The 22026-nt window shown below is 40.5% G+C and overlaps 1 protein-coding gene across 42 annotated transcripts in view; it reads left to right on the top strand.

Moving 5' to 3' along the window:
- Positions 1-22026, top strand: part of PCBP3 (poly(rC) binding protein 3) — a 470825-nt gene that overhangs the window by 192203 nt on the left and 256596 nt on the right. For 18 of the 42 annotated variants that reach the window (XM_077119229.1, XM_077119197.1, XM_077119200.1 and 15 more), the window contains exon 1: positions 12106-12505. The exons of 8 other annotated variants lie outside the window; for them this stretch is intronic. The gene's annotated coding sequence lies outside the window, so the exon portion shown is untranslated. 16 more of the 42 variants (XM_077119201.1, XM_077119219.1, XM_077119199.1 and 13 more) reach the window with 6 other exon arrangements.

A 22026-nucleotide genomic window follows, 5' to 3' on the forward strand; every position in this document is an offset into this window, starting at 1 on the left:
TGTCAGCCTTATGGTCTCACAGCCACGTGAGCGGTGTCGGCCTTGCTAGTCTTGTGGTCAGGGTTGGGGTCCTGACCAGGCCAACAGCAGCACAAGCCCATCTGAAACAGTGTGCTGTGGCCAGGATTCCAGTTTTGCAAACTACTTTGAAATGATTTCTTTTAAAAGCATCCTTAGGATATCTTTCTCTTTTTAAAACTTACAAATATTACATTTAGTAAAAGTCCTCAGCAGAGAACTTGTTTTTAAATGGTTTAATTTGTGCCAGTTGTCTTACTTTGAATATTAAATGCATAATAACTCATTTAGTCCTCATAATTCTCCTGTGAGATGGATATTGCTGTTCTACCCATCTTCCCCAAGGCACGGAGAAGTTGAATAATTCACTGAGGTCCTGTCGTTGGTAAGTGGTAAGACCAGGAGTTGACCCCAGACTTTCTGACCTCAGGAGCCTTGGGTCTCTCTTCATAAGTAAGAGGATGAGAGGGAGCTTTTTTCTTTGTAGTGGGGTGGAGGCCCAGAACTCCCAGTGCATGGCCTTCTGCAGCCTTGATGGCAGGCCCATGTGGATCTCTGTTGGAGAGGCAGAGCTGCTGCTCAGCATGACCACCAGTGACCATCCAGAGTGTCCATCTCCTCCAGCAATGACAGCAGCTGAAACCAGTGATGGTGCGTGAAGAGCCCAGAAGCATAGGAACCTGGGCACTCAGGGTTGTGGATAACCTGAACCCAATGTTCAAAGAAGGGAATGCTTACTAATAAATTATTGGAACAAAGAACTTGTTTTTCTTTCATTCATTTCACTAGTATTTGCTGAGTGCCTGTGATGCGCCAGACATTCTTCTAGAACAAGACTGATCAGAATCCCACTTCCTTGTTCCCCATATTCTTTGTGTACGTGTGTGGAATACAAAAAATAAATATAGGACTTCCGGAGAAGATGGCGGCTTAGTAAGACGCGCGGATCTTAGTTTCTTCTCCAGGACAGCTACTAGGGGAGTAGAAACAATACAGAACAGCACCCAAAGCCACAACAGAGATAAAAAAGACAGCGTACCCCATCCTGGAACGGCTGGCTGGCTGAGAGAAGCCGCTCGGGTGAGATCGCCGAGGCGCGCGGGCTTCACCGGGCGGGGCGGCAAGCGGCCGGAGTCACTCCCTTCCCCCTTCCCGGGCCGGCTGGGAGAATTGGAGAGGCAGTCCCCTGAAACCGCGGCGGCTGGCGCCCACACCACGCGTGGCCCCCCGGACCAACTGAGAGAATTGGATCGGAAATCCCCAGGCCGCGGAGAATGGTGACGGGTGGGGGAGGCCCCTTCCAAACCCGTGACTCCCTGGGAACGTGCACTCTCCCGGGCGGGCCGCTGCCGCTGGCGCCCTCCCGCCACGCTTGTCGCCCGGGCGACTAGGAAATTCGGACGGGCGCTTTCCCGGGCTGCGGCGGCCAGCAACCCTCCCAGCATTCGGACCCCAGGCCGGCTCGAACTCTTCCAAGCCGCTTCGGCTAGCGAAACTCCCGGACAGCGAGAGTTTTCCAAAGTTAAAGGTCCCACAGCACCTTTTACTGGTGGGACCCGCAGACAAACGTGTGCCACGAGCGCCACCTACTGGGCAGGATAAGAAAAACAGAACCCAGAGATTTCACAGAAAAATCTTCCAAACTTTTGGATCCAATACCCAGGGAAATCTGTCTAAATGCGCAGACGCCAACAGAAGATAACAGATCACGCTCAAATAATTGAAAATATGGCCCAGTCAAAGGAACAAACCAATAGTTCAAATGAGATACAGGAGCTGAGATAACTAATGCTGAATATACGAACAGAAATGGAAAACCTCTTCAAAAACAAAATCGATAAATTGAGGGAGGACATGAAGAAGACATGGGCTGAACATAAAGAAGAAATAGAAAAACTGAAAAAACAAATCACAGAACTTATGGAAGTGAAGGACAAAGTAGAAAAGATAGAAAAAACAATGGATGCCTACAATGATAGATTCAAAGAGACAGAAGATAGAATTAGTGATTTGGAGGATGGAACATCTGAATTCCAAAAACAAACAGAAACTATCGGGAAGAGAATGGCAAAATTTGAACAGGGTATCAGGGAACTCAAGGACAATATGAAGCGCACAAATATACGTGTTGTGGGTGTCCCAGAAGGAGAAGAGAAGGGAAAAGGAGGAGAAAAACTAATGGAAGAAATTTTGACTGAAAATTTCCCAACTCTTATGAAAGACCTAAAATTACAGATCCAAGAAGTGCAGCGCACCCCAAAGAGATTAGACCCATATAGGCGTTCTCCAAGACACTTACTAGTTAGAATGTCAGAGGTCAAAGAGAAAGAGAGGATCTTGAAAGCAGCAAGAGAAAAACAATCCATCACATACAAGGGAAACCCAATAAGACTATGTGTAGATTTCTCAGCAGAAACCATGGAAGCTAGAAGACAGTGGGATGATATATTTAAATTACTAAAAGAGAAAAACTGACAACCAAGACTCCTATATCCAGCAAAATTGTCCTTCAAAAATGAGGGAGAAATTAAAACATTCTCAGACAAAAAGTCACTGAGAGAATTTGTGACCAAGAGACCAGCTCTGCAAGAAATACTAAAGGGAGCACTAGAGTCAGATACAAAAAGACAGAAGACAGAGGTATGGAGAAGAGTGTAGAAAGAAGGAAAGTCAGATATGATATATATAATACAAAAGGCAAAATGGTAGAGGAAAATATTATCCAAACAATAATAACACTAAATATTAATGGACTGAATTCCCCAATCAAAAGACATAGACTGGCAGAATGGATTAAAAAACAGGATCCTTCTATATGCTGTCTACAGGAAACACATCTTAGACCCAAAGATAAACATAGGTTGAAAGTGAAAGGTTGGGAAAAGATATTTCATGCAAATAACAACCAGAAAATAGCAGGAGTGGCTATACTAATATCCAACAAGTTAGACTTCAAATGTAAAACAGTTAAAAGAGACAAAGAAGGACACTATATACTAATAAAAGGAACAATTAAACAAGAAGACATAACAATCATAAATATTTACGCACCGAACCAGAATGCCCCAAAATACGTGAGGAATACACTGCAAACACTGAAAAGGGAAATAGACACAAATACCATAATAGTTGGAGACTTCAGTTCCCCACTCTCATCAATGGACAGAACATCTAGACAGAGGATCAATAAAGAAATAGAGAATCAGAATATTACTATAAAGGAGCTAGACTTAACAGACATTTATAGGACATTACATCCCACAACAGCAGGATACACCTTTTTCTCAAGTGCTCATGGATCATTCTCAAAGATAGACCATATGCTGGGTCACAAAGCAAGTCTTAACAAATTTAAAAAGATTGAAATCATACACAACACTTTCTCGGATCATAAAGGAATGAAGTTGGAAATCAATAATAGGCGGAATGCCAGAAAATTCACAAATATGTGGAGGCTCAACAACACACTCTTAAACAACGAGTGGGTCAAAGAAGAAATTGCAAGAGAAATTAGTAAATACCTCGAGGCAAATGAAAATGAAAACACAACATATCAAAACTTATGGGATGCAGTGCTAAGAGGGAAATTTATTGCCCTAAATGCCTATATAAGAAAAGAAGAAAAGGCAAAAATGCAGGAATTAACTGTTCACTTGGAAGAACTGGAGAAAGAACAGCAAACTAATCCCAAAGCAAGCAAAAGGAAAGAAATAACAAAGATCAGAGCAGAAATAAATGAAATTGAAAACATGAAAACAATAGAGAAAATCAATAAGACCAGAAGTTGGTTCTATGAGAAAATCAATAAGATTGATGGGCCCTTATCAAGATTGACAAAAAGAAGAAGAGAGAGGATGCAAATAAATAAGATCAGAAATGGAAGAGGAGACATAACTACTGACCTCACAGAAATAAAGGAGGTAATAACAGGATACTATGAACAACTTTACGCTAATAAATACAACAATTTAGATGAAATGGACGGGTTCCTGGAAAGACATGAACAACCAACTTTGACTCAAGAAGACATAGATGACCTCAACAAACCAATCACAAGTAAAGAAATTGAATTAGTCATTCAAAAGCTTCCTAAAAAGAAAAGTCCAGGACCAGATGGCTTCACATGTGAATTCTACCAAACATTCAAGAAAGAATTAGTACCAATTCTCCTCAAACTCTTCAAAAAAATCGAAGTGGAGGGAAAACTACCTAATTCATTCTGTGAAGCCAACATTACCCTCATACCAAAACCAGGCAAAGATATTACAAAAAAAGAAAACTACAGACCAATCTCTCTAATGAATATAGATGCAAAAATCCTCAATAAAATTCTAGCAAATTGTATCCAACAACACATTAAAAGAATTATACATCATGACCAAGTAGGATTCATCCCAGGTATGCAAGGATGGTTCAACATAAGAAAATCAATTAATGTAATACACCATATCAACAAATCAAAGCAGAAAAATCACATGATCATCTCAATTGATGCAGAGAAGGCATTCGACAAGATTCAACATCCTTTCCTGTTGAAAACACTTCAAAAGATAGGAATGCAAGGGAACTTCCTTAAAATGATAGAGGGAATATATGAAAAACCCACAGCTAATATCATCCTTAATGGGGAAAAATTGAAAACTTTCCCCCTAAGATCAGGAACAAGACAAGGATGTCCACTATCACCACTATTATTCAACATCGTGTTGGAGGTTCTAGCCAGAGCAATTAGACAAGAAAAAGAAATACAAGGCATCAAAATTGGAAAGGAAGAAGTAAAACTATCACTGTTTGCAGACGATATGATACTATACGTCGAAAACCCGGAAAAATCCACAACAAAACTACTAGAGCTAATAATTGAGTACAGCAAAGTAGCAGGTTACAAGATCAACATTCAAAAATCTGTAGCATTTCTATACACTAGTAATGAACAAGCTGAGGGGGAAATCAAGAAACGAATCCCATTTACAATTGCAACTAAAAGAATAAAATACCTAGGAATAAATTTAACTAAAGAGACAAAAAACCTATATAAAGAAAACTACAAAAAACTGTTAAAAGAAATCACAGAAGACCTAATAGATGGAAGGGCATACTGTGTTCATGGATTGGAAGACTAAATATAGTTAAGATGTCAATCCTACCTAAATTGATTTACAGATTCAATGCAATACCAATCAAAATCCCAACAACTTATTTTTCAGAAATAGAAAAACCAATAAGCAAATTTATCTGGAAGGGCAGGGTGCCCCGAATTGCTAAAAACATCTTGAGGAAAAAAAACGAAGCTTGGAGGTCTAGCGATGCCAGACTTTAAGGCATATTATGAAGCCACAGTGGTCAAAACAGCATGGTATTGGCATAAAGATAGATATATCGACCAGTGGAATCGAATAGAGTGCTCAGATATAGACCCTCTCATCTATGGACATTTGATCTTTGATAAGGCAGTCAAGCCAACTCACCTGGGACAGAACAGTCTCTTCAATAAATGGTGCCTAAAGAACTGGGTATCCATATGCAAAAGAATGAAAGAAGACCCATCTCTCACACCCTATACAAAAGTTAACTCAAAATGGATCAAAGATCTAAACATTAGGTCTAAGACCATAAAACAGAGGAAAATGTTGGGAGATATCTTATGGATCTTACAACTGGACACAGTTTTATGGACATTAAACCTAAAGCAAGAGCACTGAAGAAGGAAATAAATAAATGGGAGCTCCTCAAAATTAAACACTTTTGTGCATCAAAGAACTTCATCAAGAAGGTAGAAAGACAGCCTACACAATGGGAGACAATATTTGGAAATGACATATCAGATAAAGGTCTAGTATCCAGAATTTATAAAGAGATTGTTCATCTCAACAGCAAAAAGACAGCCAACCCAATTACAAAATGGGAAAAAGACTTGAACAGACACCTATCAGAAGAGGATATACAAATGGCCAAAAGGCACATGAAGAGATGCTCAATGTCCCTGGCCATTAGAGAAATGCAAATCAAAACCACAATGAGATATCATCTCACACCCACCAGAATGGCCATTATCAACAAAACAGAAAATGACAAGTGCTGGAGAGGATGCGGAGAAAGAGGCACACTTATCCACTGTTGGTGGGAATGTCAAATGGTGCAACCACTGTGGAAGGCAGTTTGGCGGTTCCTCAAAAAGCTGAATATAGAGTTGCCATACGACCCAGCAATACCATTGCTGGGAATATACTCAAAGGACTTAAGGGCAAAGACACAAACGGTCATTTGCACACCAATGTTTATAGCAGCGTTATTTACAATTGCAAAGAGACGGAAACAGCCGAAATCTCCATCAACAGAAGAGTGGCTAAACAAACTGTGGTATATACATACGATGGAATACTGTGCAGCTTTAAGACAGGATAAACTTATGAAGCATGTAATAACATGGATGGACCTAGAGAACATTATGCTGAGTGAGTCTAGCCAAAAACTAAAGGACAAATACTGTATGGTCCCACTGATGTGAATAGACATTCGAGAATAAATTTGGAATATGTCATTGGTAACAGAGTCCAGCAGGAGTTAGAAACAGGGTAAGATAATGGGCAATTGGAGTTGAAGGGATACAGACTGTGCAACAGGACTAGATACAAAAACTCAAAAATGGACAACACAATAATACCTAATTTTAAAGTAATCTTGTTAAAACACTGAATGAAGCTGCATCTGAGCTATAGGTTTTTGTTTTGTTTTGTTTTGTTTTGTTTTGACTTTACTATTATTACTTTTATTTTTGTCTCTATATTAACATTCTATATCTTTTTCGGATATGTTGCTAGTTTTTCTAAACCGATGCAAATGTACTAAGAAATGATGATCATGCATCTATGTGATGATGTTAAGAATTACTGATTGCATATGTAGAATGGTATGATTTCTAAATGTTGGGTTAATTTCTTTTTTTCCGTTAATTAAAAAAAAAAAAAAAGAGAAGGGGTAATTGAGCTGAAGGGATACAGACTGTACAACGGGACTGGATATAAAAACTCAGAAATGGACAGCACAATACTACCCAATTGTAATGCAATTATGTTAAAACACTGAATGAAGCTGCATATGAGGTATAGGTTTTTTGTTTTTTTTTTTATTTCTATTAATGTTTTAATTCTTATTCTGTTGTGTTTTTATTTCTTTTTCTAAATCGATGCAAATGTACTAAGAAATGATGAATATGCAACTATGTGATGTTATTAAGAATTACTGATTGTACATGTAGAATGGAATGATTTATAATTGTTTTGTTAATTCTTTTTTTAATTAATAAAAAAAAGTAAATAAATATAATAAGTAAATACAGCAGATGGCATGGTGATGTCTGCTATGGAGAAGAAGAAGGGGAGAGGATTTTGGGAGTGCTGGGGTGCAGTTTTGAATGCAGGGGTCCACGTGGGCCTGTTTGAGAAGGGGACGTCTAAACAGAGCCTTGAAGGAGGTGCAGGAGTGAGCCCCGTGGGTTTGGAGGATAGAGTGTTCTGGGCAGAGACCCCGGGTTGAATGTGCCTGACATGTTCATGAAGCTGCAAGGAGGTCTTCGTGGCTGGAGGAGAGTAAACAGAGGGGCACGTCAGTGGGGTTTTGGGAACAATTGTGCCTGTTGCTTACCCTGGTGGATTGGTAGACACTGGCTGTCTTGAGGGGAGGAGAGGACTGCTTTGATGTGGCTTGAGACTAGGCCATGAGAGACAGTTATTCTTTTTTAATCTCTGTATTTGTTTCTTCAAACTAAAGCTGCGATGATACCTGTTCTTAGAAGACATCCAAATCCCTGTTGTCTTCAGGCCAACTGTATAATTGTTCAGGTCTGACTCTAATTTCACAGACATCTTGAGGGAAGGGTCCCTGGAAATCAGTCGTGGAAGCAGCATCCTCTACGTGCTGTACATTTCTTCCCTCTAGACTTCAGTATCAGGCACATGCCTCTCCTCGGCTGATGGGATACTTGATTTTGGACCTGGCCTCCAGCTCTGGAAATCAAATCAGCACACTAGGACAGGTGGTCCCAAGTGATCCCACCTTCCTGGGCGTTCACAGCACAGGCAGGCCCTGAAATTACAGTCAGAGTCCAAAGGAGCCAGGTAGAGAGGCAAAAAGAAGAACTATAGTTTGAGTCATTGGGACTGCAGAGCAAATAGGTTGAGGAGGACTACAGCAGGGAGATTCTGGAAATTCCCTGAGGCCTTGGTAAATAAAGGCAGGGAGCTTTTTATAAGGCACCTCTGGCCTCTCCCATGGGTGGGGAGGATGCTGTTAAAAGCACTGAGCTGACTGAAACAGAAATAACTTTGCTTTGATTGGAATCTCTGTAGAGTCTTGTGGTTTCCTCCTGTGGGATCCACAGGATCCTCCTGTGGTTCGGTGGATGAACCAGAACACCGCTCATCTGCAGTGGGTGTTTCCCAGGGGAAGGGTGGCTTTGAAAGAACTTGCTTTTCCATTCCCGTCTGTCTTAGTGAGATGAACTGCAGTCTTCCAGTGTGAAGCCAAAGACAGGCCTTTTCTGTTTATAGGAGACACATGTTCTTAGAGATGCAAGGACTCTAGAAATCCTATTTTACTAACAGATGAGGATTTAAGTCTCTCATGCTAGTTGGTGGCAGAACTAACAAGTCCCAGCTCAGAGCTGTTTTTCTTTGATTGCATCAAGGTCAGGAAATTAAGAAATAATAATAATGAAAACTTCGTTGTTGATTTTTATTTACTTTGAGATCTTTTTTCTTTGTAATACTGAATTTCTTATTTTCTTAAAATTTTTTTTACATTACCTTAAGATAACTTTCTTTGTATATTTGGAAAATTCAGAAAATATAAAACAGATTTTAAAGCTCACCTACAATTAGTACATACATGGCGACTATGCAGATGGGGTCACTGAAGGGGCGTCCAGGTAGACGTCACCTTGTCTGTGTCTGTGGCAACTTCACCCCCCTTTCATCCAGGTTGCAAACACTCCTGGCCTTCTTCTCTGTCTGTGTCCACATGGTAGAACGACACAGTGTTGCTGGGAAAGGTAGACAAGCACCCAGACTGGCTTCGCTTTAAATTCATGACCAAAAAACTTAGAAAGGCTCTCCAATCCTGCCCCAGACATCAACACTGCCCTGATAAATTTGTTCTCATCTGAGATCATTATTTTACATCTGTTCTTGTTTCCCCAGATTTTAATCGAATCAGCTTTCAGCCTCAGCTGATGACCATGCCTCATAGTTCCAGGAGAAAAGAGGTGCTCTCTTCCCCATCTCTACCTCTGTCCAGCTGCTCCTTTGCTCGGCCTTCCCTGCTTTTCCAGTGGAAGGTGTGCCCTACTCAGACTTCAGGGCTGGCAAGTCCTCTCTTGCATCCTCAGGACTTTGCTCCCACCATTAATTAGATACAACCCCATCAGTTTCTTCTCACTGGTTGATCACTTTTATCAGCATCCAGGATGACCAAGATGATTGAGCAGCTTCTGTCATCTGTTTTAAAAGCAGCCTAATTTGATTTGACTAAAATTGCAGACTAATTCACAGTGACCTCTGCTTCCTCTTAAAAACACACTGAAATGGCAGTTAAGATATTTGAAAAAGGCAGAAACCACCCAGATATCAAGAGAGGAGCTGACCAGATTTAGGAAGTTGCAAATTAGATCTGGGAAATAGAGACACTAAGAGTTGTGTGTATCTGTGTATATGGGGACTTGGGAGTGCACGTTTGCATTGCAGATTGTCTTCCCCAAAGTCTCTGGAGTGGTATTACCAGGTGCCTCTAAAACCTGGGTGTGTGTGGTAAAGGTGGTGCTGAAAGTAGGAAATTGGTTGAAAGCCTGCTTAAGAAGCAGTCAAACTCTTCATCCTCCCCCAACCCTTCTCCCTCGGCTGAAGACTACAGATTCCTCCCCTGATGAGGTGGATCAGGAGACTGCAGCACAGTGGTGGGGGAGGGCCTCACTTGAAAATGTGGATGGTGGTGAAGTTCACCTGTGGCATGGCATGACCCCCAACCACTGTCCCATTGGCTCCCAGGGGACCGAAGCCTGGGGAAAGTTTCTCTTGGTGGAAATAGGTGGGAAGATGGGGGCAGCAGCTCTAGGGAGCAGCCATTCTGAGGAGGAGCAAAAAGACAGTGACTCCAGGAAGAAGTTCCCCAAGATAAGAAGAAGGGTCATTTATTTCCTGCTGTGTTTAAATGACTCAAAAGGTGACTGACTCTCCTGGCTGAGAGTATGGAGATAAACCAGCAATAATACATAGAAAACTAAACTAGCAAACAAGGCACTTATTCACTCCAGAAAACACAAAAATTCTACAGAAAGAAATAAGGAAGGCATCAGGTGTGAATAATAGCTACACAGTCGTAAGTTGGATGTTGAGCAGACGAATTTGTAACTATTTTGAGAGGTTGGAGAGAAGTGTGTGTGGGTGGCATAAGAGAGCTGATTCCCATCTTTCATAGTAGGAAGTTAATAGATGAGACATAATATTGTAAATCTAGGATATAGCAATATAAACTTGGTGTTTTGGTTTGCTTAAGATTGTGGAATACAATATATCAGAAATGGACCAGCTTTTAAAAGGGGCAATTTATTAAGTTGCAAGTTTATAGTTTTACAGACCATGAAAATGTCCTGATTAAGACACCAACAGGAGGTTCCCTTGACTCAACAAAGGCCGATGCTGTCTGGAACACCTCTGTCAGCTGGGAAGGTACCTGGTTGGTATCTGCTGGTCCCTTGCTCCTAGGCTCTGTTGCTTTCAGCCTCTGTTTCATGTGGGGGTTCCTTACTTGTCTTCTCCAGGGCTGGATTTCACCTCTTGGCTTCCCTTGGTTCTCTCCAGGTTCTGGATTGCCTAACACCTCATGGGAAGGCACATGGCAATGTCTGCTGGGCCCTGCTTCTCCAAACATCTGTGTCTCATGGTGACTGTGTCAACTCTGTCCCTTCTGCTCTCCAAGCATTGCATTTGAGGTTTCTCCAAAATGTTTCCTCTTTTAAAGGACTCTAGTAAACTAATCAAGACCCATCTTAATGGGTGAAATCACATCTCCATCTAATCAAAAGGTCACACCCACAACTGGGTGTGTCACATCTCCATAGAAATAATACAATCAGGGTTTCCTACCCTAAACAGTCAGTCTGGCACCATAAGATTGGGTCAGGATTAAAACGTGGCTTTTCTGGGATGCATATTTTCAAACCCTCACACTTGGTAATTAGAAGTGTGGGGATAAATACCAGAAAAGATAAGAGTTAACAGAGATGGCCTCTGGAATGAAGCCAGGGGGGTCAGAGTGGGGGGAGGGGTTGGGCAAGAGTCCACTGTGTTTCATTATAAGCCTTATAGAATTATTTGACTTTAAAAACTATGTATGTTTGTAATTTTGTTAAAAATAAAAATTGAAAGTGTTATGGCAAATACTGTTTTTTTTTTTTATGAAACCAGGGCCTGCTTGAGCTTCCTCCTGTTGTCTCTGCCCCTTTCAGAGCACAGGTCTGTTAGAACCCCCTCCCAGGACCTGAGTGGGAAACTCCACTCAGTGACCTTGAACTCTACATCTGGGGAGCTCTCGAGTGCCCCTTCCTGTAGCATGCTCCTTTTGAGGCTTCTGTGACCCTGTGCCCTCTTGGTTTCCTCCAGGGTGGTTTTGTGGGTCACCTCCTGCTGCCCACCCAGGAGGTGAGTCCCTGGCAGTGCTGACAGCACTTTTCCTCAGGCTTGGTGCTCCAGGGACCCAGGGCTACTGCAGGCACTTGGTGCATTTCATTCTCCAGACTCTTAAAAGGCCTCGGGTGGAGTACCCACCCATCTTTGTGCCCTATTTTTCTAACGAATAGTATACTAGAAGGGTTCCATGTTACTAATTTTTAAATGGTTGCATAGTTTCCACTGTGTGGATGTGTCATTTATATGCTCGTTCCCTCTTTGTTTAATGCATTTGAATTTTTTCAGATTCGTCACTAATATAAATTGTAGTGAGGCGGGCACCCTTGTGCATGAATCCACCTCTGCTTTTCTTCTTCCTTACGCAGTATTCACAGAGAACGGGTTCCTCGGTTAAAGGAGGTGGGTCTTTTAAAAGAGGCATAATGTGCAGTTTCCAAATTACTCTCAAGATTGCTGGTTAAGGCCAGTGCCAGAAATAGATAAAAGTGCCTGTGTGCCTGTGTCACAGAAAAGCTGGGTGTTTCGTGCATCTGCAGATGGGAAAATATATGTGCACATTCACTTTTTTTCTTTTTTTTTTTTACACATACACACTTTTAACTGTAGTTAGTTTAGCCTTTTCCTTATTGACTTACAAACATTCTTGATTTATTGAAGATATTACATTTTTATGTTTGTTTTCCCCAGTTGAATCATTTACCTTTTAATTTGATCTGTGGCATTTCTGGCAGTTACATCAGTATTTTCCTTTGTGATGTCACCTTCTATTGTGTTCACAGTCAGCAAATCCTTTCCCATCCTGAAATGTGGGTAGTCACTTATATTTTCTTTTATACTGTTATTGTTTGCATATATTTGTTTAATCCTGATGGGATTTAATTTAGTATGTATTACTACCTGAAGATATAGCTTATTTTTTCTTAAAACTATTGCATATATTATTTATAAAAATTCTTCATTTTCCTAATGATTTGTGATATTATTTTTGTCTTATAAGTACATCATAAATGAAAATATTGTGTATATTAGTGTCTGTTTCTGAATTTTTTAATTGATCTGCTTGTTCTTGTGCTGGTAAAACTTTTAATTATCTTAGTTTAACTTATATTTAAATGTCTTATAGGTTAAGAATCTCATTCTTTTAAAAAAATATTTTGGCTGTTCTTACCTAATCACTTTCTAGATGAACTTTAGTCTCATTTTCAATTAAAAAGAAAAGTGATCATGTTGAGATTTCATTTCGAATGGATTGCACCCATGATTTAAATTATAAAGAGCTGCTAATTTAACAATATTGGGTTTCCAATTAAGAAGATGTTTTATCTCTCCATTTATTATGTTACAACCTTCAGTTACCTTTTACAGCTTTTTTACTATAGGATGTTTCTTTCTTTTGAACTTTTTTCCCCAACCTAAATAAGTTGTTTGGTTGCTATAATTAGAATTTTTCCTATTGTATTTCTCTAATATACCCTAGTGTACAGGAAAGCCATCACTTTTTATATATTTGAATGTTGCTATGTACCAAAATGATTTTAGTTGCAAGAGGTTTTCCAGTTATCTTTTAACTTATTCCTGACTTGGGCCAAATCCTTCACCATGAAGTATGCTTGCTGTAGCCGTCCAGTAGATATTTTTCATTAAGTTTTGGAAGTTTCTTCCTATTGATATTTTACCAAGTTGTGTTTTTTTCTAAAATCTACAGTGGAAGTTGCATTTTACTAAATGTGTTCACTCCAGGTCCATGATTTTCTCTTTCATCTCTTGATGGAATAGATTCCATTGATGAAATTCCAGTGGTTGATTATTGGAATAAATTACTTAAGGTCTTATTGGTACTTTTTAATACTCTACCAGTGGTAATACTGTTACAAAATTGTCTTGGGACTGGAATTAAGGGTTAGTAATAGGGTTAGGTCTGGAGTTAAAGGTCAGTGCTAGGATTGGGGTTGGCGTTAAGGTTAGAGTCACTGTGAGTGCTACAGTTATGTTGGTCTAGAGACCAGAGTGATAGCAGTCTATCACTTTCTTTTTTTCTAATTTTTAAATTTGATTTTGGTATCATGTAAATGATAATTAGCTTCTATTACATGATTTGAGAAATGCACCCTACTTTTGTATCCTTTATTTAAACAACACATTTTCCTATCCTCTGTTTAGAGAAACAAATATTCTTGGTTTGATATCCCCATTGTAAAAGCATTTCTGGTATTTTGAATTACGGCAGCGTTAGCAAACCAAAATAGACACAAGGAAGAAATTCCCCAGGAACTTTTGAAATCCCGGTCCAGAGCAAAGGAGAGGTCAGAAGCACACATGGAGAATCCTGTGCAAAGAGTAATAGTTGAACCCATGTGGGTTGCAGTTTTGTGGGGATTAAGCTGCTGGAATACAGAGCTCCCCAGTCACCATAGGTTTAACATGATCAGGTTTATTTCGCTGATGTAATAGTTGTGGGGTGAGTAAGCAGCTCTTGCGAGGCCATCCCATCCCGAGTGCATTCCGGCTGCGTCCCTGGCCCTAGGCTTGTGTATATTCCTGTCATTCTCAATATGTGGTTTCTATCCCTGGGTCTAAGGTAGCTGCTTCCATTGTTGTGACCTCAAAGATGAAATGAACACATTTGCACCTCGAATTTTCTCCAGCTTGTTTGAAGGGGATTAGGTGCAAGGAGGGCAAACAATTTCATTTTTAAGGATTTGAAGCTGAAGCTAAACCTACATCATATCATGGACCCCTCGCTGCTAGGGACATTTGGCGATATCTCTGTTTGGGCAGCCCCATGCTCAGCCGCACTCTGTTATTAAGGAGGAAAGGGAGAAGACATTTGGGGGACAGCTTGCAGTCTGCCATGGGCAAGGAAAAGAGCCTGTGGAGAGTGACCAGGAAGGAACTGGATTGAGAACCTTGGGGAATTACCCGGGTCTCAGAGCCAGAGGAAGAGGAGGACTGGTCAAAGGTGTTTGAGTTACTTGAAAGTAGATACAGAATTACCTTGGTATTATGTCAGGACAGCTAAACCAAGAAAACTCCGTTGTTCTGGAATTGAGCTAGACTTTGCTGAGGAGAGGCTACTTCTGGAGCTCTTCGCCAAGGGGAGTGTCTCTCAGTGTGCGGGCTGTCTTATGTGCAGGCCGTCATATGTGCTGGCCGTCATATGTGCTGGCCATCATATGTGCTGGCAGTCATATGTGCTGGCCCAGGCTCAGGCCTCCCGGGCGGGGCCTGTGCTCCCCTGGGAAGTGCATTGGCAGTGGTCACAGTGGCAGGTGGCACTGTGGTGGCAACAGAGCGAGCCCTACTTACCTGCCTGTCCCCAAGCCAAGATAACCAGGGCCTGGAGGGACGGGAATGGCCACTGATTATTGATTGAAAAATGGGCCTTAACACCAGGAAGACATGGCATCTTGGCATGATGAGAAAAAGACATTTTTACATTCCCATCACAGACATGGTGAGGCATAAGAGGGCTGCAGAGACTCCGGGTATGATGTATTGTTGTTCCTTCGCTCTGCTCCTTACCAGTTGTATGCCCTCAAAGGTTCTGCAATCCCACTGAATCTCAAACTCTGTTTTTACAGCAGGAATTACACATGTCTGTGGCACATGGATTGGAGCCTCAGAGCGCCAGTTTTCTGCCTTCCTCCTTTCCTTCTCTCACTCTTTTGGTGGGTGGTTTTGTTATGTGCATTCTTTATTCTTTGCTTTGTTTCTCCTCTTACAGGGATTTTGGAGAATGGTGTCCTCCTAGAGGTTTAGATCATAGTGCAGCCTGGCACCGAGTGGCTGTTTGTTTTTTATTAAATGACTCACTCTTCTCTTTGCTTCTTGAGTGTCTAGGCTGTCTGGCTGCCCTGCACAAAGAGGCAGTAATGGATTTGAGGAACTGTTGTCAAGGGTCCATAGTGACCAGGGGTGATGTATGGAGGGTGGCGTGGAGGTGGAGAACAAGTCATCTCTAGGTATGCGTTTATTGTAAGCAGCAGTAAACTTTTCTTTATGCTTTTGTTTTAAACATGTTCCATGCATCCATCATAGACCCTGTGCATTTAATGTCCATTAGCATGAGTGGGCTGGGTGTATCCTTATCCAGGTAGGCTGTGCCCCCCTTCAGCTATAGTTGTGGGTGCATTTAATGTTCACTAGCATGAGTGGGTTGGGTATATCCTTATCCAGGTAGGCTGTGCCCCCCTTCAGCTATAGTTGTGGGTGCATTTAATGTTCACTAGCATGAGTGGGTTGGGTGTATCCTTATCCAGGTAGGCTGTGCCCACCTTCGGCTATAGCTGTGGGTGGTCTGATGCTTCCTGCCCCAGAGGAGTGCCCTGCCTGATGGTGAGAGGCCAAGGAGGCTTCTATTTCTTTGGTTCAACATTTCTCATTTTATTCACAAACTCATGCTGCTTACTCCAGGCCTTTATTTTCTTTCTCCCTAACTCCAGCGGCACTTGTAGTTTATGCTATTCAACTGGGCGTTCATTCCTAATCACCTTATTTCATATGTTATTTGTATCATGTCAGTTAGATTATCTTTGGGTATGAAGGGTAACTGACAATGTGCTCCATAACCGTGGGCTAGAAAGAGGTTATCTCTGGGTACTCACTTTTTCCTGGGTGATTTTGGCTGTTTTCCTTTTTAAATGTATAAGACTATTAATCCTACAGCTTTGTTCACCATGCTATTAAGTACATGTGTTTGATTTTACTCACCCGTCTCTCAGCCCCTGCTTTCAGACAAGCAGCTAGTGAGACTGCTTCTTAATACCACTATACCACGAGTACCTTTTTTTCAGAGCCTGGGCTTCAAGCCAGATGCAGCACGGCTGGTCGCAGCTGGAGATCAGCTGTTATCTTGAGCACAACTCGGCTGTTCTCATCATTCCCTTGTATTAGTTTGGCAGAGTATGAGCAGAATTAATGGGAAGAGAACTTTCTGGTAGGAGGCCACCTGGTCTAGTGGAGTCAAGTTCTGGCCTGGGAATCCAGAGGACTGAATTCTGTTTCTAGCTCTTCTTTCAGACCTCTTTGTGACCTTGGCTACCTTGTCCGCAATGTTTCTCCATCCGTGAAACTGGAATCTCTTCACCTATTCCTTCCCAGCCCTATAGATAAAAGGGGGTGAGTATAAGAAAGGCATGCAAGCAATTTAAGCTTCTACAAAGAGGGTAAGGGGCCTCAGCATCTTTCAAAGGACAAATATATCACCATATGAGAAAATGGTTTCTGCAATAATCACTGTGTTCCAAGCAAAAGATCCTCACTTGACCGTAGCATTTCTTCAAGGTCAGGTTTTTAATTCTCCCATTTTATCAATGAATGATGAGCAAGCTGAAGCCAAAGATGAGTCAGCTCCGAGCAAAAATTCAAGTCCAGGGCTCCCCTGCTCCAGAGTCTTCTTTAACTCCCTCAGTACATTACCTTTTTTTTTTTAACATGGGCAGGCACCGGGAATCAAACCTGGGTTCTCTGGCATGGCTGCTGAGCCACCGTGGCCCGCCCAGTACATTACTTTTAAACTGTAAGAAGTTCAGATTGTAAGCACTTTTGGGGGATTGCGTGATGTCTCCCACAAAAGGCATGTTCAGTTTCCAACCCCTGGTCGTGTGGGTATGAACCCATGTGTAAATAGGACCTTTGAAGATGCTATTCAGGTGTTCCCAAACTGAGTGGGGTTTGACCTTAATCCAATATGCTGATGTCCTTATCAGCAATGGAGATTGAACACAGAAAGAGAAGACAGGGGAGCAGCCCGAGTTGGATGTCAGTGGAACCCAGAAGAGAAAGGAGAGGATGCCATCATGTGCACTGCCACAAAACCCCAAGGATTGCCAGCCAGAAGATACTGACCTTAGGAGGAAGCAAGCCTACTAGCCTCTGAAACCATGAGCCAGTAAATTCCTGTTGTTAAATCAACCCATTATGTGGTATTTGTTTTAGCGGCTAGGAAACTAAAATATTTTGAGGGACTGAAAAGTGGGGTACTACTATGGCAAATACTTGAAAAGGTGGGAACACTTTGGAATTGGGTAATGAGTAAAAGTTTGGAAGAATTCTGAGGGCTCAAAAATGAGAGAGCTATAGAGAAAATTTATGTCACTTGGCCAAATTGAGTTCCAATGCTGGATGGAAAGCAGAATTTGAAAGCTATGAACCCATAAATTCCTGTTGTTAAGCCAACCCATTGTGTGGTATTTGTTTTAGCAGCCAGGAAACTAAAACACTATACATGGTCAGATTCCCTTCGAGAAAATTGACTGTTTTACATTTTCACTATCAAGTATGAGAGTGCCTGTTTTAGAGTACCCTTGCTACCACTATATATTACCAGAAAAAATGCTTTTTTTTTTTCCAGGTTGAAAAGGGAGAAAAGCAGAGTAAAATAGGGACTGAAAAATACCCATTGGATTTAGCATGAGGATGGTCAGAAGGTCATTGGAAACTTTAAGAAGAGAAATTCAGCCTCTGGGACAGGAAGCCATGTTGAGCTGGATTGAAGAATGGTGGAGAGTGAAGAAGTGGAGATGACTGCTGTACAATTTTGACTCTGAAATCTTGATGTCTAGGAGAGATTTGTTTGTTTGTTTTGATAGAAACTATTTGAATATGTTTAAACCTGAAAAGAAGTCAGCAGAGAGACACAGTTTAAAGACTAACAAGGCCAAGAGAGAGCTCACATACTCCTTGGGTGTTTGTCTCTAAGAATTCAGGAAGGTTTTGGATTTAGAGCACGGGAGGGGCTGTTGGCCTTAGCCAAGAGGAGTCTACATGAAGGACTTAAATATCCATTGTTCTTAAATTATATACTTATTATTCTGTTATCCGATTTGGATAGATATCTTTATTTTCCTAAGCTGGTAATACATTTTAAATAACTGCCACTCTCTGATGCAATTTTATATTTGGTAATAACAGAACCTCTCCATTTTCAAAGTTTCCTTGGCTAGTATTATGCACTTACTCTTTCGGCAAAACCTTAGAGTCATTTTGTCAAGGTATACAAAGATTTGTCTTGGGATTTTTATTGAAATTACATTAAATGGATAGATTAACACTTAAAATCATTGAGTATTCCCCTCCAGGTAGATAGTATGCCCCTCAGTAAGTTTTATTTTATAATTGTTAGAAAACTACAGTTTTTATTAAAATCCTGTACTTTCATTGCTAATTTTTTCCTAGGTACTTTTATAGTTTTCCAATTATTTTATTTTATTTTATTTTTGCATGGGCAGGCACCAAGAAATGAACCTGGGTCTCCGGCATGGCAGGCAAGAGCTCTGCCATTGAGCCGCTATCACACCACCCCCAATTATTTTATTTTTGATTATTTCAGTTATATACACAAATATATGGGTTCCCTGTATGTTATTTTGGTACCAGCCACTTTACCAAAATTCTTATTAATTCTTATGAATCTTTTAGGTTTTCTAGTATTTGATGAAATATTTCTCCTATAAATATAATTTTCTTATGTTTTATTGTACTGTCTGTATTACCTAGAACAGTGATAAGTGATAATGATAGTTTCATTTTCTTTTTCATGAATTTATCATCCTTGTCTCATTCAATTTTAAAAAAATTCTCAGTGTATTAAGAGCTTTTTAAAGCAATAATGGATTTTGAATTTTATCCGAGGCCCTTTTGATAGTCATCCAAAGGATTATTCTGTTTATTTCCTCTTTTGACCTATTGATAAGATGATATTAATGTATTCAGTGAACAAGTCAAAACATTAGAGTACATTAATTTTTTCTGAATATTTGTACTGTTTTTAATGGCTAAAATGATCTTTTAAATTTATTTTATTTTTTATTGTGAAATGTATATACAAAAAAAGAAATGTATTTCAAAGCATGCTATAGCAATTAGTTATAGAACACACAATCTAAATCAACCTGTCTGGATAGCTCATTTAAACAACCCAAACACATGGAGCCCAAAATGGGAATGAGGCCTTGTAATTCTTAATAACTTAATGTAATACCCAGAGACATCCCAAGCTGTGATGGGCTGATAATTAAAAAGTATTGGCAAAGTCCCTTGAGGGATGGGAGAAACAAATATGGAACTATTAAGTTTTATGACTAGGGAAACCCTGATGCTGTCTCAAACATTAGAGACTTGCTCTTGTGAAGCTTATTTATGTAGCACAAAAGCTAAACTTATTTGTAGTTATGCCTAAGAGTTACTTCCAGAGGATCCCTTTTGTGGCTCAGAGGTGGCCTCTCTCTCTCTAAGCCCAACTCTGCAAGTAAGATCATTACCCTTATCCCTGCATGGGACATTACATCCAGGGGTGAAAATCTCCCTGGTAATGTGGGAGATGACTCCCAGGGATGAGCCTGGCCTTGGCACCTAGGGATCAACAATGCCTGCTTGACTAAATGGAGGAAAAGGAATATAACAAAATAAGGTATTAGTGGCTGAGAGATTTCAAAAAGAGTCGAGAGCCTCTTCTGGAGGCTACTCTTTATGCAAGCTTCAGCTAGATATTGCTGTTTACCATGACTTGCCAAACCCCAACCAAAACCATTCCTGCCAACCCTAAAAGACACCTAGGGTTCTACCTGAGATTCTACAAAAGTTCCATGAAGTGTTATTACTTTCCAGAAATCTACAACCTCCAGATGGGTCTCTGGACCAGATAAGTCCTGAAATGCAGAGGGTCCAGCCTCCAGAACATCAACTGGTTCCATCCCCCTCTCCCATATTATCGACAGCCCCTTCCAACATGAGCAAGTTAGAATGGGCAGAGCCCAAATACCCCTAAAGATGGGTGAAAGATCAAGGAGAAGGAGTTTTAACAGAGAAGGGATTTAACAAATGAGTATGACTGCTGAATCACTATATCAATATTTCTTTTAGTCTCCGGTATCTCAGCGCAGCTAGAAGGAAAAACTTAAAATTGTGGACTGTAACCCATACGACACTCTGAAAATCTGCCCTGCACTTTTAAAAAAATATTTTTATTGCTAAAACAATATATAACCAGAAATATTCTTAACATATGAACATTCCATACTTGGTATGCAACCAGTGGCTCACAGTATCATCACATAGTTGTGTATTCATCACCATGATCAATTTTTAGAACATTTGCCTCCCTCCAAAAAAAGAAATAAAAAGAAAAAAGAAAAAACTCATACATACCGTACCCCTTACCCCTCCCTCTCATTGACCACTAGTGTTTCTATCTAACCAATTTATTTTAACCTTTGTTTCCCCTATTATTTATTTTTTTTAATTCCGTATTGTTTACTTATTTGTCCATACCCTAGATGAAGGGAGCATCAGACACAAGGTTTTCACAATCACAGTCACATTGTAAAAGCTATATCATTATACAGTCATCTTCAAGAAATAAGGCTACTGGAACACAGCTCTACAGTTTCAGGTATTTTTCTTTAGCCATTCAAATACACTATAAACTGAAAAGGAATATCTGTATAATGTGTAAGAATAACCACCAGAATAACCTTTTGATTCAATTTGAAACCTCTCAGCCACTGATACTATTTTGTCTCATTTTTCTCTTCCTTCTGTTGACCAAGAAGGTTTTCTCAATCCCTTGAGGCTGGGTCCCAGCTTGTGCTGGGATTTCTGTCCCACATTGCCAGGGAGATTTATACCCCTGGAAGTCATATCCCACTTAGGGGTTGGGGGAGGCCAGTGGGTTCACTTGCTGTGTCGGCATAGAGAGAGAGAGGCCACATCTGAGCATCAAAAGAGGTTCTCTAAGGGTGACTCTTAGGCCTAATTTTAAGTAGGCTTAGCCTATCCTTTGCAGGGATATGTTTTATAGGGGTGAACCCTGAGATTGAGGTCTCAGCCTATTGATTTGGTTGTCTCCATTGCTTGCAAGAGTATCAGAAATTCTCCAAATGGGGAAATCAAATCTTTCCCCCTTTCTCCCCATTTCCATAAGGGAACTTTGAAAATACTTCTTTATTTACTGTCCAAATCACTCTGGGATTTAGTGGGGTATCTCACTAACCTGGACAAACTCACAAAATCTCATGCGCTATTCAAGATTCTCTGTACTTATGGTATTCACCTAAACTGACCATACAAATTAAATTAGGAAATGCTCTGCCCAAAATATAACTTTTGCACCAAATGAACATCTCTCCCTTTAGTCTCACACAAAAGTTGAAGTTTTAAGATATAACAATATCATCCTTTACTCAGAGTTCCGAATTACCTTATTCTGTCCAGATCAGCTTCATTCATATCTCTACTTGATGTCTGATCACTTTTCAACTTTATATAAACATTTTCTAGTGTATGGGGTACTCTGCACTATTTTTTGATGCCCATTTTTATTATATTA

The sequence above is a fragment of the Tamandua tetradactyla genome, chromosome 10 (assembly GCF_023851605.1).
Source record: "Tamandua tetradactyla isolate mTamTet1 chromosome 10, mTamTet1.pri, whole genome shotgun sequence".
NCBI classification, from domain to species: Eukaryota; Metazoa; Chordata; class Mammalia; order Pilosa; family Myrmecophagidae; genus Tamandua; species Tamandua tetradactyla.